Source organism: Rousettus aegyptiacus, unplaced genomic scaffold (genome assembly GCF_014176215.1).
Source record: "Rousettus aegyptiacus isolate mRouAeg1 unplaced genomic scaffold, mRouAeg1.p scaffold_m13_p_9, whole genome shotgun sequence".
Lineage (NCBI taxonomy): Eukaryota > Metazoa > Chordata > Mammalia > Chiroptera > Pteropodidae > Rousettus > Rousettus aegyptiacus.
In genome coordinates, this window is record NW_023416312.1 from 8,175,820 (window position 1) to 8,193,026 (window position 17,207).

Below are 17,207 nucleotides of genomic sequence, written 5' to 3' on the forward strand. Positions count from 1 at the left end.
ACCTGTTTTCCTTGTCTTCCTCTCTGAGTTAGAAAACACCAGATGTGTATGAGGCAGTGGGAGGTCCGTTTCAGTTCTAGTCTGGCTGGTCATTGGAAAGCAGTGAAAAGGAGTGTGAAAACCCAGCTTCCTAGAGAATCCCAAACAAAGCCTTTGCTTTCTTAACTAGAAAACTATTTTCTTATTAAGTACAGGAACAGCAATTTCCAATTAGAGGATACTCAAAGCCAAGTTATGTGTGTATATGTTAGAGGTTGTGATAGTGGAGCTACCATGACTTTGCAGTTATCATAACTGTATCTCACTGCCCCATTGAAAATGAAAACACACATAGATATGTCAGTTAAGAATAATGTATGGAAATTTTTAATATCATTGAAAAAAATTCATACTCTTCCCTGGCAGAATAATTGTTATTGCTTTCACTTTGTTATATATTTTATGGGTTAGATGTAGCTGAATTTCTACTTGTGTTTGCCCAGCACTGTATGGTTTTCAAAGTACATTCTTATACATTTTTATGTAATTCTCACGACCCTAGAAAGTTTTTGCCATATGTTACGTATGAGGGAACTGAGTCTGGGGTGAACAAAAAGCTCCTGTTTAGTGTTGGTGCGGAGACCTGAAATTCACAACTCCTCAGTCTGGGGTTCAAATTGCCACAGTCCTCATTAAATGATCAGGGATGCAGAAATTATGGTCTAGACTTCTCATGTGTGTGAGGCATTTACAAAAATATTTTGTTAATTCAAGATATGGTCAGGAAATGACTGAACTATTGTTATCATCATCATCTTGTCAATATAATCCTCACTATCATATTGAGTGGTATGTGGTGGAAGGAGTCGTTATACAGGCTCTTAAAGCTCAGGCTCTGAAGCCAGGTTATTAGCAACCACTTCTTTATTTTTTTCACCCATCATGTAGGGGTAATAATGGTATATTAGTCTTCTAGGGCCGCTGTAACAAAATGCCACAAATTGAGAGGCTTACTCAACAAAAATTTATTGTCTCACAGTTCTGGAGGCTAGAAGTTCAAGATGAAGGTGTTAACAAAGCCATCATGCTCCCTCTAAAAGTATAGAGGAAGGATCTGTTCTAGGGCTTCTCTCCTAGCTTCTGGTAGTTCCTTGGCTTGTGGTAGCATAACACCAATATTTATATGGTGTTTTTCCTGTGTGTGTCTGTCTCTTCATATGGTGTTCTTTTTATAAGGACACAAGTCATATTGGGTTAGGGGCCCATCATGCTCTAGTATGACTCATCTAAACTAATTATATGTGCAACAACCCTATTTTCAAATAAGGTCACAGTCTCAAGTACTGAGAGTTAGAATTTCTCCGTGTGAATTTTTAAGGGGCGGGGGTCGGTCACAATTCAACCCATTACCGATGGCATCTATTTCATTTGGTTATTATGAAGACTCAATAAAATGTCTGAAAAATTCTTTGGGAATGTCAATTGAGTGTCACAATTCAGAAATGTTTTCTCTTATGATTCTTATTGAGAGTTTGCATTTCTTTGACTGAAGATGGCAGAAAGAATCAAAGTTTTAGTCATTTTGAGAAAAGTAAACTGGTTGGCATCTCTCTCTTCCAACTTAACTGCCTGCTCTTTCTACTGCTCTGAGTCAGTGATAATAGTAAGAGATTACCAGGGACTGTTCTAAGTCGTCACGGCAGTAATCAGCAGACATCCAGGAGGCTGCACTCTTTCTGTTTATTCCTTTGAAGGGGATAGATTTGACATGACCATTTGAGATGAAACCTACTTCAGTCTTGGAAAATTGATTTCTATTTGGCTCTCATTGTACATGACCTTGAGTGAATTAACCAACCACTAAAAGTCCTTCTAGAAAATCATAAGACTAGAAGGGAAATCGAACAATAAATTTTATTTCAATAAGTTTATGCAGGTCCATAGTTACACCACCCTAGACAAATAAGAATCAATTTTATTTTTCAAAAAGTCTAGAGGAGATTTTGCAACCTCTCTCACTGTCAGCAAATATTGAATGTAATCTAAATCCCTCAAACTCTAGTATTTTGTGTTTGTTCCCAGTCTACGAGCAGAAAAACTGGTCATGATAAATTATATTAAAAATTCTCCAGGTACATGAGTTGTTTCTCCTGCTTTTGTATTCCCCTCTCTTTTATACTGCTGACTATCCACTCAATCATAATTTATATGTATATATGTGCTGCACATCTTCATTTCCAGGCCTGAAATTTTCTCTTTTCTTTTAATATCATTTTCCCCTCTGCCCAAAGGCATTCCACTAACATGTTAATTTAAACACTGAGCTTAGATAATCCTATTAGTTCCCCAACTCCTATATGTTCTTCTTCTTTCACAGATTCATCATGCTGAAGTGATTACTTTTTCCTTTCTCTTTTGTCCTTAAATCGATCTCCAGGTACTGCAGATTCTTCCTTCTATTTTTCCCTTCTACCATTTCCTTACCATTTCTGTCATCAGTGTTTAAGTCCAGAAATTGTTTTTGCACTCAGGTGATAGTTTCTGGCTATCTCCAAACTTTCCATCCTCCTACTATATTTCACTGAGGCTTAATTTGCCTTTTTATCTTTATGCTGCATATCGAGGGGAGGTGATGATTGTTTGTTCTTTGTAATTTCTTCCATTTTCTAGTTATGCTCAGCTCAGAAGACTGTAGCTTTCAATTGCATAGGTAGGAGATCTTCGGATTGCTTTTTAAAACACTTTTTTCATAGTACAAAAGGAATACATGTTCATTGTAGATAATTTATAAAACACAGTCAAAGCAAAAAGAATAAAAATCATCTGTAATTCTGCTTCCCATAGATAACCACTGTTAATATTGTGCATGTTATGTTATATATAATTTCATATATGTATGTAGATGTATATATTATATATATACATATATTAAAATACAGACTTTAAATATAGATGTTTAAGTACATATATTATAAAAATAATTTTTTGCTGCTGTATTTGTAATCTTCTTCCATTTAACAATCAGTTTACTTCTATACTAAAATTTCTAAATTGTTCTCTATAATACATGTTACTCCTGTTCCGTCTTGTCTGGAATCTTGGCTCCTATTATGATGAACCTACTATGATTCTGAATTGTCATGCACAAGTAAGACTTCCAAGGGCAAGATTACCTAACCTTTCCACACCAACAAAACGCACCAACTCAATCACTGAGTTCAATAATTATGTAAATATTTGCTAATCATTTCCAATGTTCCAGGCTCTTTGCTAAGTGCTGGGGAGGAGGTTAATGATGAAGGACTGTCCTAGTTTCCTTGTATATGTGACTCATTTGTTTTCCCATTTGAGTTTATGCAAATGCCATTGCCTATATCAAAAATGACCTTCCTCCTCCTGTCTGAGAGATTGTATCATTCATCCCTAAAATTCATTTTCTTCTTGAAGTTTTCTAGAACTAATTACATTGCTTAGATTACTACAGCCATAGCTGGTCTCAATTTTTAAAACATCTATACAGTTGCCTGTAGTAATATCTATGTGTTATAGTTTCATTTATTTGTTTGGTCCTCTCAATTTAAGTCCAACTGTTAGAATAGAATAAAGTTACCTAATATGTCCTATTAATAATGTGCCCCTCACCTTTTTAAAGACTGAATTCTACAACTGTATCTGTCAGGTCTAGTCAGAAGACAGAGACATCAGCTGTTTCAACAGAGAATTTAATATAACAAATTGTTAATCAGGTATTGGAGATCCAGAAAAACAAAAGGGGGACACTGAGATACTGCAAGGTCATTACTTCAGGAAGTTTCTCCTACCCCTAGGACTGGGTAACACAGGAAAGAGGTTGAGACTGTTAAAATTTAGTAACGTGGAGAAGGGTGGTATGGTCCAACTGGTGCTGATATCTCTGAGGGAGCAAATGTCACTGCCAGTGTGAAGAAACCTTACTGGAGTAATGCTGACAGAAACAGTGAGAAAATGGAGATGAACGAGTCCCTTCTCCCTCCCAAATCCTCACAGACTCCTTCGTGCACCCCCTATTGGCAGAGTCTAACACGGAGAAGCTGGCCAAATGGAAATATAGTTGGCAGAGTTCCACCTTCTGCCTCAGATAAAAGAACAGGGAGGGCAGGACAGGGTGGGTTAGGAGCTGAGAGAGAAAATCTTTATAACTAAGCAAATCACTTGGGAAAATTTTTAGTGTGCAGTTGACCATAGAAATCTAAACTTTCCAGACACTTAAACAAAGCTTTTTCCGTGTATTTTACTCCCCCAAAGAAATCCATCATGTTTGTGTTTTAAGAGAACAGGGCAATATGCAAAATCGATACCCAGAAGAAACCTTTAAGAATTTGTTAATGGTGTTTTAGTGTGTTCTTGGGAGCAGAGTCAGTGGGGGAAGGTGGTATCCTGCAGAGCTTAGCCTTACCTGCTACACTGCACTGCACAGATAACCATGTTCTGGGTGAGCTCGGGAGAGGCGAGGTAGTATCACCTCGCTCCAGTGAGCCTGTGACCAGACATCTTAAGCCAAGCAACGAAGAAAAATGTGTGTGCTTTTCTGCTAAGCCAAAAGTGGCTGTTGGAGAATTTCACTGAGACTTAATTTGTTGCCTTTTCATCTTTATGCTGTGTGTTGAAGGGAGGTGATGATTGTTTATTCTTTGTAATTTCTTCCATTTTCTGGTTATGCTCAGCTCAGAAGACTGCAGCTTTCAATTACATAGGTAGGAGGTTTTCAAATTGCCATTTAAAAGACTTTTTTTCTTAGTACAAAAGGAATACATGTTCATTGTAGATAATTTATAAAACACAGTCAAAGCAAAAAGAAAAGAATAAAAATCATCTATAATTCTACTTCCCAGAGATAACCACTGGTAATACTGTGAATATTGTGTTACATATTTCATATATGTATATAGATGTATACATTTTATATATACCCGCATACATTAAAATACTTTAAATATATACATATTATATATTTAAACATATACATGTTATAAAAATAATTATTTGCTGCTTCTTTTGTAATCTTCCATTTAGCAATCAGTTTACCTCTGTACTAAAATTTCCAAATTGTTCTCTATAAGTGTTACTCCTGTTCAGTCCTCCTGGTTACATTCTGCTGGCTGCAAAGTGGAAATAACTACACACACCAGTCATGTGCATTCCTTAGTTCCTTATAAAAATTCACTTCAGTAATGGTCTGCATATACCAACCATGATCTGTTGTCCTGAAGAAACAAGAAATATGTAGATGAATGAAAAATTTTGAAAGTATCAATGCATCATAACTTAAACTGGTCTTAAATCTTCTCCCATTGTTCAGATTTCTACCTACTTCTCATCTTCACAAAGATTTCTCTATTTGGGGGGTACATTGGGCCTGAGCAAACAATGAGTCAGGAGGTAATTCACAGGTTTGGCAACTTATAATCGTGATGATATGCCTGCCCTCCTATTTTAGTTCCTTATAGATCTTTGTACATGGAATTTTGTTCCCAGTATCCCCCTTAACAATATCGATCAAAAAGTGAGTCTGAGATGGCAGTATAGAACACTGAGTTCACTCCTTCCCAAGAATATATTGCTGTACACCTATATGTAGAGCAATCCCTCCTGAGAGACAACTGAGGGCCAATTGAATAGCTTCTGCACAACAAACAGAGAAAGAGGCAGCATAGAAAAGGTTAGAGAACCATAAGAGCTCTCTAAGAGCTGAGAGGATGTTCCAGGACCTAAGGAACTGGAGAATGCTATTGTTTATATTCCTCCTGCACTTGGATAGCAGATGGGAACTCTATCTAGGTGCTCTAGCTGACCTGCAAGGCTTCTGTAGCACATCTCCAACCACCCTTTTTGGATCCAGCAGGAAGAGGAGAGTGCTGCAGCATGCATGCACAGGGCCTCTGCCCCGGGAAATTGATCCAGTAGGTACAGCAGAAAACTGCTGTGTATACCCACTCGGCTGTGTACACACATAAGGTTGCCCTTCCCAGAGAAAGCATGGAATGAATAGGGTACTGAAGTGCCCATACACAGTGATGCCCCATTTGGCAAAAGGGTGAAACTAGTAGGGCACTGCTGTATGTGCGCATAGGGCTGTCCTGCCCAGAGAAAGTGCAGAACTGGCAAGGCGTTGTTGAGGTACACACACAGAGCAGCACTGCCTAGACACTGCTGAGGCAAATAATTAAAGCAACGGGGCTTGCCATGCACAAACCAGGCAACCTGACCCAGATCACAAGGACAAGGAAATGTGCCCACATCTGGCTGTCCTACACAATTCCATTCTGGGCATGGGCAGCCAGAACAACAGGGAGCTACCACACATGCACCAGGCTATCCCACCTGAAATCCACTCTTTCTGCCCAGGCAGCCCACCAGGTACTGCACACACTAGCCCTGACTCCAACTGGCCTGCCAAAACCAGCTGATATCACATAGAGGTCACTTCTACACACAACCACTTTTTCAAGATTGGGAGAGATACTTACTTCATCTAACTCATAGGAACAAATGTAGAAAATCAAACAAAATGGGAAGATGGAAGAATGTACCTCAAATGAGGGAATAAGAAAAAAAATAACCCAGAGAAAAACTCTAGTGAAATAGAGATAAGTAATTTAGCTGATAAAGAATTTAAAGAAATGGTCATAAGGATGCTCAACAAACTCGAGAGTAGATTAGAGCAACTCAGAGAGAACTTCAACAAAGAGTTAGAAAATACAATAAAGGACCAATCAGAGATAAAGAACACAATAATGGAAATTTAAAAAAAATCATTAGAAGGAATCAACATAAGATTAACTAACAGAGCAGAATGAATTAGTGACCTGGAAGACAGAATAGTACAAATCACCCAATCAGAAGAGCAAAATGAGAATTTAAGTGATGATATTATAAGGTACCTCTGGGACAGTATCAAGCACTCTTACATTCATATTATAGGGATTCTAGAAGAAGGAGAGATAGAGAAAGGGACAAAAACTATATTTGAAGAAATAATGGCTGAAAATTTTCCTAATCTGGGGAAAGAAACAGACATCTGGGCCAGGAAGCACAGAGAGTTCCAAAAAAGATGAGCTCAAACAGGCCCATACCAAGACACATCATAATTAAAATGCCAAAGCTTAAGACAAAGAAAGAATCCTAAAATCAGCAAGAGAAAGGCAGCTAGTCATATATAGGGACCTCCCAGATGACTGTCAGCTGATTTATCAACAGAAATTTTGCAGGCCAGAAGGGATGAGCACAAAATATTCAAAGTGATGAAAAGCGAAGACCTACAACCAAGACTACTCTACCCAGGAAGGCTACCAATTAAAACTGAAGATCAGATAAAAAGCTTCTCAGACAAGAAAAAGCTAAATAAATTCATCACCACCAAGCCGGTATTACAAGAAACGTTAATGGGATTTCTTTAAGAAGTGGAGGGGAAAAAATAACTATGTACCTATCAATAATCACTATAAATGTAAATGTGAATGGATAAGGAAACAAGACCCATACACATGATGTCTAAAAAGAACCCACTTTAGATCAAAGGATGCACACAGACTGAAAGTAAAGGGGTGGGAAAATATATTTCATGTAAATGGAAATGAAAAAAAGCTAGGGTAGCAATACTTATATCAGACAAAATATACTTTGAAACAAAGGCTATAATAAGAGACAAAGAGGGACATAAAGGGATTAATCCAACAAGAGGATATAAGCTTTTTAAATGTTTATGAAACCGACATAGGATCCTCTAAATATATACAGCAAATACTAACTAACATTAAGGGAAAGACTGATGACAATACAGTCATAGTAGGGGGCTTTAACACCCCTTTAATACCAATGGACAGACCTTTCAGACAGAAAATCAACAAGGAAACAGTGGGCTTAAATGACACACTAGATCGCATGAATTTAATTAATATTTTCAGAATGTTTCACCCCAAAGCAGTAGGATATACATTATTTTCAAATGCACATGGAACATTTTCCAAGATAGACCACATTTAGGCCACAGAGCAAGTCTCAATAAACTTAAAAAGACTGAAATCATATCAAGCATCTTGTCCAACCATGATGGTATGAAATTAGAAACCAATTACAAGAAAAAAATACATAAACACATGGAGGCTAAATAACATGCTACTAAACAATGAGTGGGTCAACAATGAGATCAATAAAGAAATCAAAAGACCCCTTGAGACAAGTGAAAATGAAAACACAATGACCTGAAATCTATGGGATATGGTGAAAGCAGTCCTCAGAGGGAAATTCATAGCATTACAGGCCAACCTCAAGAAAGGAGGGAAATCTCAGCTAAACAATTTAACCTTACACTTAAACAAACTAGAAAAACTGCAAACAAAGCCCAAAGTTGAGTGGAAGGAAGGAAATAATAAAAATCAGAGTGGAGATAAAAAAAACAGAGTCTAAAAAAGCAAAACGGAAGTTCAATGAAACCCAGAACTGGTTCTTTGAAAAGATAAACAAAATAGATAACCTTAAATCAGACCCATCAAGGAAAAGAGAGAACCCAAATAAATAAAATCAGAAATGAAAGAAAAGTGACATTAACTCCACAGAAATACAGAGGAATATAAGAAAATACTGTGAGCATTTATATACTAACAAACTGGACAATCTAGAAGAAATGAGTAATTCCTAGAAACATACAATCTTCCAGAATTAAATTAAGATGAAACAGAAACTCTGAACAGACCAATTACTACTAACGAAATCAAATCAGTAATCAAAAACTCCCAACAAACAAATCTTCTGGAGCAGATGGCTTTACAGGTGAATTTTACCAAATATTCAAAAAAAAAAAAATTAACACCTATTCTTCTCAAACTATTCCAAAAAATTCAAGAGGATGTAAGGCTCCCAAGGACATCTTACCAGGTCACCGTTACCCTGATTCCCAAACCACACAAAGACATTACAAAAAAAGAAAATTATAGGCCAATATCCCTGATGAACATGAATGTAAAAATCCTCAACCAAATATTAGCACACCAAATTCAGCAATACATTAAAAAGATCATATACTATGATCAAGTGTGATTTATTCATGAAATGCGAGGTTGGTTCAATATCCGCAAATCAATTAATGTGATATATCACAAATGAAATGAAGGATAAAATAATATCATCATATTAAAAATATAACACATAAAACAGATATAAACCAGTCACAAATAAATTGTATTTAATATTAAAAAAATAACATGGTCATCACAATAGATAGATGCAGAAAAAAGCATTTGACAGAATTTAACATCCATTTATGATGAAAACTCTCAGCAAAGTGGGTATAAAAGGAACTTACTTCAAGATGATAAACACTACACATGACAGTCCCTAAGCTAAGATTATGCTCAATGATGAAAAGCTGAAAGCTTTTCCTCTAAGATCAGCAACAAAACAAAGATGCTCACTCTCACCACTATTATTCAATATAGTATTGAAAATTTTAGCCATAGCAATCAGATAACAACAAAAAATAAATAAAAGGCACTCAAATAGTAAAGAATGAAGTAAAACTGTCATGATTTGCAGATGACATACTATATACAGAAAATCTGAAATAATCCACTAAAAATTAATAAAATTAATAAATCAATTCAGCAAATTAGCAGGATACAAAATTAATATATAAAAATCCATCATGTTTCTTTATGCTAATAACAAATGATCAGAAGGAGAAATTAAGAAAAACAATCTCAATTGCAATTGTATCAAAAAGAATAAAATACCCAGGCATAAATTTAACCAAGGAGGTGAAAGACCTATACTCTGAAAACTATCAGACATTGAAAAAAGAAACTGAATAGGGCAAGAATAAATAGAAGAATGTACCATCTGCTCAGGAATTGGGAGGATTAATATCATTAAAATATCCATATAACCCAAAGGAATCTATAGATTCAATGTAATCTCTACCAAAATACCAATGGCATTCTTCTCAGAACTAGAACAAATAATCTTAAAATTTATATGGAATTACAAGAGATGATGAATAGTCAAACAAACTCGAACTGAACAAAGTTAGAAGTATCATGCCCCTGATTTCAAAACATATTGCAAAGCTATAATAATCAAAACAGTATAGTACTGGCACAAAAACAGACACATAGATCAATGTAAAATTGTGGAGAGCCCAGAAATAAACTCTTGTTTATATGGTCAATTAATCTATGACAAAGAAGGCAAGAATATCCAATGAAGAAATGACAGTCCCTTCAATAAGAATTATCAAGAAAACTGGATGGATACATGTAAAAAAATAAAACTAGATCACTCTCTTATACCTAATAAACTCTAAATGGAGTAAAGACTTAAATATAAGACCTGAAACCATAAAATTCTTAGAAGAAAATGTAAGTAGTAAGCTATTTGAGATCAATCTTAATAATATCTTTTTTCGGCTATGTCCCATTGAGCAAGGGAAACAAAGGCAAAAATAAACAAATGAGACTTCTTCAAAGTAAAAAGTTTCTGCATAGTGAAGGAAATCATTAATAAAATGAAAGACAACCTACTGAATGGAAGAAGGTATTAGCCACTGATATCTCTAATAAGGGGTTGATACCTAAAATATATAAGGAACTCATATAATTCAACAATGAAAAACTAAACAATCTGATCAAAAAATGGGCAGAGGATATGAAGAGACATTTCTCCAAAGACATGTAGATGGCCAACAGACATATGAAAAAATGCTCAACATCACTAATCATCAAGGAAATGCAAATCAAAACCACAATGAGATTCCACCTCACATCAATTAGAATGAGTATTGTAAAAAAAAATGTCAACAAATAAGTCTTGGCAAAGATGTGGAGAAAAGGGAATACTTGGGAACTTTTGGTGGGACTGAAAATCGGTGCAGCCACTATGGGAAACACTATAGAGGTTCCGCAGAAAAGTAAAAATGAAACTACTGTACAACTCAGGAATTCCACTTCTGGTATTTATCAGAAGAAAACAAAAACACAAATTCTAAAAGATATGTACTCCTATGTTCATTACCACACTGTTTACAATAGCCAAGCTATGGAAGCAACTTAGGTGTTCATTGATAGATAAATGAATAAAGAATATATATTTTCATATATATATGTTCATATATATGTATATACAATAAAATATTACTTAGCAATAAAAATAATGAAATCCTGCTATTTGCAACAATGTAAATGGATCTAGAAGGCATTATGCTAAGTCAAATAAGTCAGACAGAGAAATACATCTACCACATGATTTCACTTATATGTGGAATTTTTGAAAAATAAAAATAAATGAACAAAATGAACAAAATAAAACAAAACAAACTCATAGAAATAAAGAACAAACTGATGGCTGCCAGAGGAGAAAGGGGTGGAGAGGTGGAGGGATGGGTGAAAAAGGTAAAGGGAAATATAATCAATAATAGTGTGATAACTTTATATTGTGACAGATGGTTACTAGACTTAGTTTGGTGTTCACATCATAAAATATATAAATGTTGACTTGCAATGTTGTACACTTGAAATTATCATAATATTGTATGCTAACTATATTTTAATGAAACATATAGTTCAAACACTGAAATTAACCTTTACAAAGAAGAAAAAGAAATAGGTCAAATGAACTTCAACGATATAATTTATTTAACCCAATATTTGCAAATATTTTCACATATAATCAAAACAAAAAGTATTGTGATATTTTGTTATTTTTTTCATGTTGACTCTGAAAATTGGCATGTACTTTATACTTAACAGCATATCTCAATTTGTGTGCTAAATTTTCACTAGGAATAGTTGATCTGAATTTAGATTTCATATAATTTACAGTTGAAAAAGTAGATTCATATACCTGAGTTGTTCCAAACATACTTAAAAGTTTTCCAATAACTCAAATCAAGCAAGTAACAAAAAATCATTAGCCTTTAATATTTCCAACCACATAGACAAAACTGGTTTATTGTTTTAGAAGAATTGATTTGACTTTGAATAAAAAGTACATCAGTTTCAAAACTACAGATGTCCAAGCTAAGTAAATTCACTGACACTTGTGCTAACTCTGTATGATTAATAAGTTCAATGGGATACTGTATAAATTAAAAAAACAACTCTTAATTTATCAAGATAAAAAAGAATTCTTCAATTTTTCCTATAGTTTTTTATTGTAGCCAATTTACAGAATGCTGTCAAATACAATTTAAATCTTTTGCATATCATTTCATGTTAGAAAAATGAAAAATCATTATCAGTGATTCCTATTATGAAAAGTTTCAATTTTGACATAAATTCTTATACCTATCTAGCTCAGAAATAAGCTTTTTCTTTTCCTTGGAGTATAAAATGAGTTCATTCCTCAAAATCATTACCCATGAGGGAAATGTGAATCAAAATTACAATAGGATACCACTTTGCACACTCACTAGAATGGCTATAATCAAAAAGGCAGACAATAACAGTGTTGGCAAGGATATGGAGAAAGTGGACCATTCATATACTGCTGGTGAGAATTTTAAATGATACAGCCACTTTGGAAAAGAGTTTTTCAGTTCCTCACAAAGTTAAACATAGTTACCATATGAATCAGGAATTCTACTTCTAGGCGTATATGCAAGAGAAATGAAAACATATGTCTACGCCAAAACTTGTACATGAATGTCCATAGTGGCATCATTTATAAGAGCCAAAATATGGAAACAATACAAATGTCAACAACTGATGAATGGATAAATTAAATGTCATATATTTATATAATAGACTATTATTCAGCAATAGAAAGAAATGAAGTACTGATACATGCTATACCATGGATGAACCTTGAAAATATTATGATAATTAAAAGAAACCTGTTGCAAAAGAACACATATTGTATGTTCCATGTATATGAAATATCCAGAATAGGCAAATTCATAGAGACAGAAAGTAAATTGGTGACTTCCAGGAACAGAGGAATAGGGAAACTAGGGGGAAATGGGGAAATGGTTGCTAATGGATATGGGACTTTTTATGGAATGATGACAATAGTCTAAAATTAAAAATCACTGACTTGTTTCCTTTAAATGGGTGAATTGTACGGTATGTGAATTATACCTCAATAAAGCTGGTATAAAAAGTTTACTTTATTCAAGTGCAGTGTGATATTGTTAAAAAATTGTAAATCCCACTGCCATTTTTGTCTTTGGTGATTGACTATTTGGCAAGTATTCCTTTTGCTTTAAGAGAATGTGGAGTTTGATTTTAAAACATTGTACCATAAATCTTTGCAAAGTTCTTTCACAATTCAGCCAATAAGCATTGGCAAAGAATGGACGATCATTGTCTTCTATTTCTGTCAACAGTTCCATAAACTGGCAATGATTCATAGCATTTGCATGTGTACTGAACAATTTTAATAACTGTATCCATGACACTTTTCTTAGGTTTGCTTTAGAAATATTTTCAATATGTATTATATGGTAGAACAAAGCAATAAGGGAAACATCAGTCTTTTGTTTAAAAATTCAATAAATCCATATTTTTTAAAACTAACATAGTTGGAACATCATGTTATATGATTTTTTCATATTTAGCTGGAATTCTTCTTTGACAAATATAAAAGATTTAATTGACATCATTTCTTTATAAATTTATAAGTCTTTTGAGTCAAAATGTACCCAAAGTATTGCTGGGCAGTGTCACTTAAATTGCATGACTCATGTAAAAGCTACAGAAAAATATATGCAATTTTTCAAATTTTGCATCAATTGATCTTTAAAAGTAGTTGAAAGGTCTTGTATCCCACAGGTAAGTATTTGGTGGCAAAATTGACAATTTTTCACTTTTTGTAAAATATAATTCTTAACATTTTTCTCATAATTTTCTTATACAATTTCCACAACTGAAATAATGAATCTCTTACTGTTTCTCTATCTAAAAAAATGGTTTTTTCTTTCATGCAAGAACTCAAGCCATTATAAAGCTGGCCAAAGTTATAAATCTTTAAAAAAGTTTTTGTTAGACATTTCATTCTGATTTCAGGTGACTCATTTCGATTTTTTTCTTTGGCTATTGAAATAAAACTTATCAAATTCACTATGTATTTGCTAAAAACGTCTCAATATTTTATACTTCATTTCCTTCTAAAGGCTTTTGTTTTGTTCTACTGCAGCAAATTGCAATTGCCATTTATCATGAAATATGTGGTATATCTCTTCAAATTTCTGTTCTGGTCATAGTACTAGTTTCTGCATCTCCTCTCAATTCTGTATTAGCTATATGTCTTCATTTTAAATAGAAAATTTTGTTCATACATTTTTTGAAACTAGGAAAGTAATTTGATTATAATTAAAATAAGTATTTCAATTTAATTACCAATTATGATTTACATAGGTATTACTGTAACTCATACTGTCCATGTAAAATTTTCAAATAAGCATCACAATGAAACATTGGTTCATTTAAACTGTATCAATCCACTGACATTGACTAGATCAGTGATGTGTTAATGTGTAATACTAGAAATGGCACACACACCTACCATGTGCACTACAATACAATAATAGTTTATACGATGCAATGTTAAAGTGACACGTATTCCTTTGCTTGTTCTACCTTATTGCTGGCATTATCATTGCTCGTCTTTACTTGAGAAACTTTTGAATCAACCTTTAGCCTTCAGCCACTGTATGACTTCCTGTAGGATATTTTCTCTGCTTTTTTCCACTAGGATGCACCAGTCACAGTGCTTAAATATTATGAGTAGCGGGGGTCCCAGCTTGTGTCAGAACTATATGCCTGATCATGACTTCTCAACTGGTGAAGAGACTCTTTTGTGAGCCAGATCACCCTTAAAGAAGAAAGAGGCTGGCCCAATAAGGGTGGTTCAATAAGTAAAAGCATAGGGATTTCAAAGGCCTGGGGATCTTGAGTATAGCATGGTGTTTGTCATTCAGATTTGTCCCTTGCATTAGTATAGGCCTACAGGGAGAAGAGGGCTTATATGGAAATTAAAAAATAGAATCCTTAAATATCTGTAAGATATTGGAGAACCCAGGATCCAACCCAACAGAATGTTACACTGAAGAGATGTACTACTGAACAACTTCCATGAGAACTCCAGTCCACTGGGCCAGGACACAATGGGTCTTAATCAGAGTGCATATCTTCATGAGTATATGTGTGATACCCCATGGGGTCTTCCAGAGATCTTTAAGGCATACTTTAAAGAAGTTGGAGGTTTTTAATGAATATGTGGGAATAAGATCCAGTAGAATCTGTACCACTATTATTGTGATTCCCTTTGATCATTGGCTTTACTCTTTAATAACAGATTTTCAATGTATGTGTTTGATCAGATGCAGAGACACCTAAGCTCCAAATATTTATGTCTATTTTACTTACTTTACTCTTAGCCCCTTAAAAATAGAGATTTTTTTCATTTTATTTTTTTAAATTATCTTGATATCTTTGGTATCGAACACTATGTCAGAAACATGACAGGTATACAATAAATGGTTAGTTGAATGAAAGAATGAGCATATTTAATTGGAGCCATTTGAATCCAGAGAAGGCACTATAATGGTGGACATTTCATGCTATGCAGGAAAGGAAATTATTGGCATGGCAGACCAAGGGAGGGATATATGGATTTGCCTTACCCCAGAAAGAATATTGTCTAGATCTATAAGTTTCCTCCCTACACATATAAAGCAATCCCTGACTCTTAATGAAGGAAGAGAAGATGGCTCTTGTGTATATTTTATGCACCAAAGCTTTGATATCTGTCCAAAGATGCTTTTTGAGAGAAAAAGGGCTCTATCTGCATTTCATTTTTTTTTATAAACTCCCTTTCTCCTACTATGTGATAGCTTTAAAAAATACCAAAAGCTATAGAAATGAAAGTCTTATTTTTTATTTCACAAACACCACAACAGGGGACAGCCACAATACCTGTGCACTTTCTTAACCTACTCATGAATGTTTTTGAATCACCAACTCTAAAACTTTCTTCAGTAACAACCTCAATTCCAAAGACTCCACCTCTGTGCTTTGCACTGAAGTTGTAAAAGAGCCTCATTTGCCGGGATGAATTTGATGATAGGATTGAAATAGGTATTTCCACAGGAAACCTGTCTGGTCCTACAAATTTGAATCCCAGGTCTCGACAGCTGCCAGGTGGTAACAGCTGTGGCTTCCTCCTGACAATACAAATGGAGGATTTCTGCAAAACTGCTATGGATTATGAAGCAGACTGATTTTCCACTGCTTCAGTCATTGAGGGCTTCCAAATTCTCTGTGGGTGTTAGAGCTTCTGTTTCCTAATGGTGGAGAAGAGAATGTTTTGTTTTGTCAGAATTAGTTTTTGTGGGGGTTTTCCAATACCTAGCCCTGAATAGGTTAGGAAGACAAAACTTCTCACTCACTGCACATGCTCGGAACTCTTGTGTTCTCTGGATTAGGTTACTGGTCCCTTGGAATTCTTAGTTGGCTTATTTCTTTCAGATTACTTTGTTCTGCCAGAACATTACTTGTCTTATTAAATATAATTACCTCCTTTTTTATCCTTCTATGTGTCTCATTCATTCATTCATCCACTAGATAGTTATAAATACCTACTGTGTGCAAAGTGCTACAAGAACTCAAAATGTATTAGATTCAGTGCCCACCTTCTAGTACCTGGAAACCCAGTGGGCAAAACACAAGCACAATAGGTCTTTCAGAAAAATACCCACGAGGAAGTGATATGAAAATGCCGAGGAAGCAGGAATTACTTTTCATTAGGAAACCAGAGCTTTGTGCAAAGGCGGCATTTGAAAGGTGGAGGAGTTTCAGGTGGATACATGGCATGAGGTGCTGTTTAGGGAGGAATATGTAATGGCTTGGTTTGATTGATTTGTAGATTCCATGGTATGCTGGAGCTGACTGGTATTGACTATGAGAGCCCATTGTGTACATCTTTCTTAACTTCGTGTTCAGTGATGTCATTTTGGTGGCCTAAAATCAACCATGGTGGGAATACTTACACCATACAAATCAGGAAATGCTATAAATCATTTTTATCTGTTTTTTTTTAAAGCTGGTCTACAAGCACACCACTAGATATATTGCATTATTATTTCTATTACTTCAACCCTCCTTGAATCTATGCTCTTTGCCCTGAGACTTTGAAGTTTCTCCTACTAGAGGCGGAAGATATTTTGCTACCACCACTGATTTTGATTTTGGCTAGGTAAG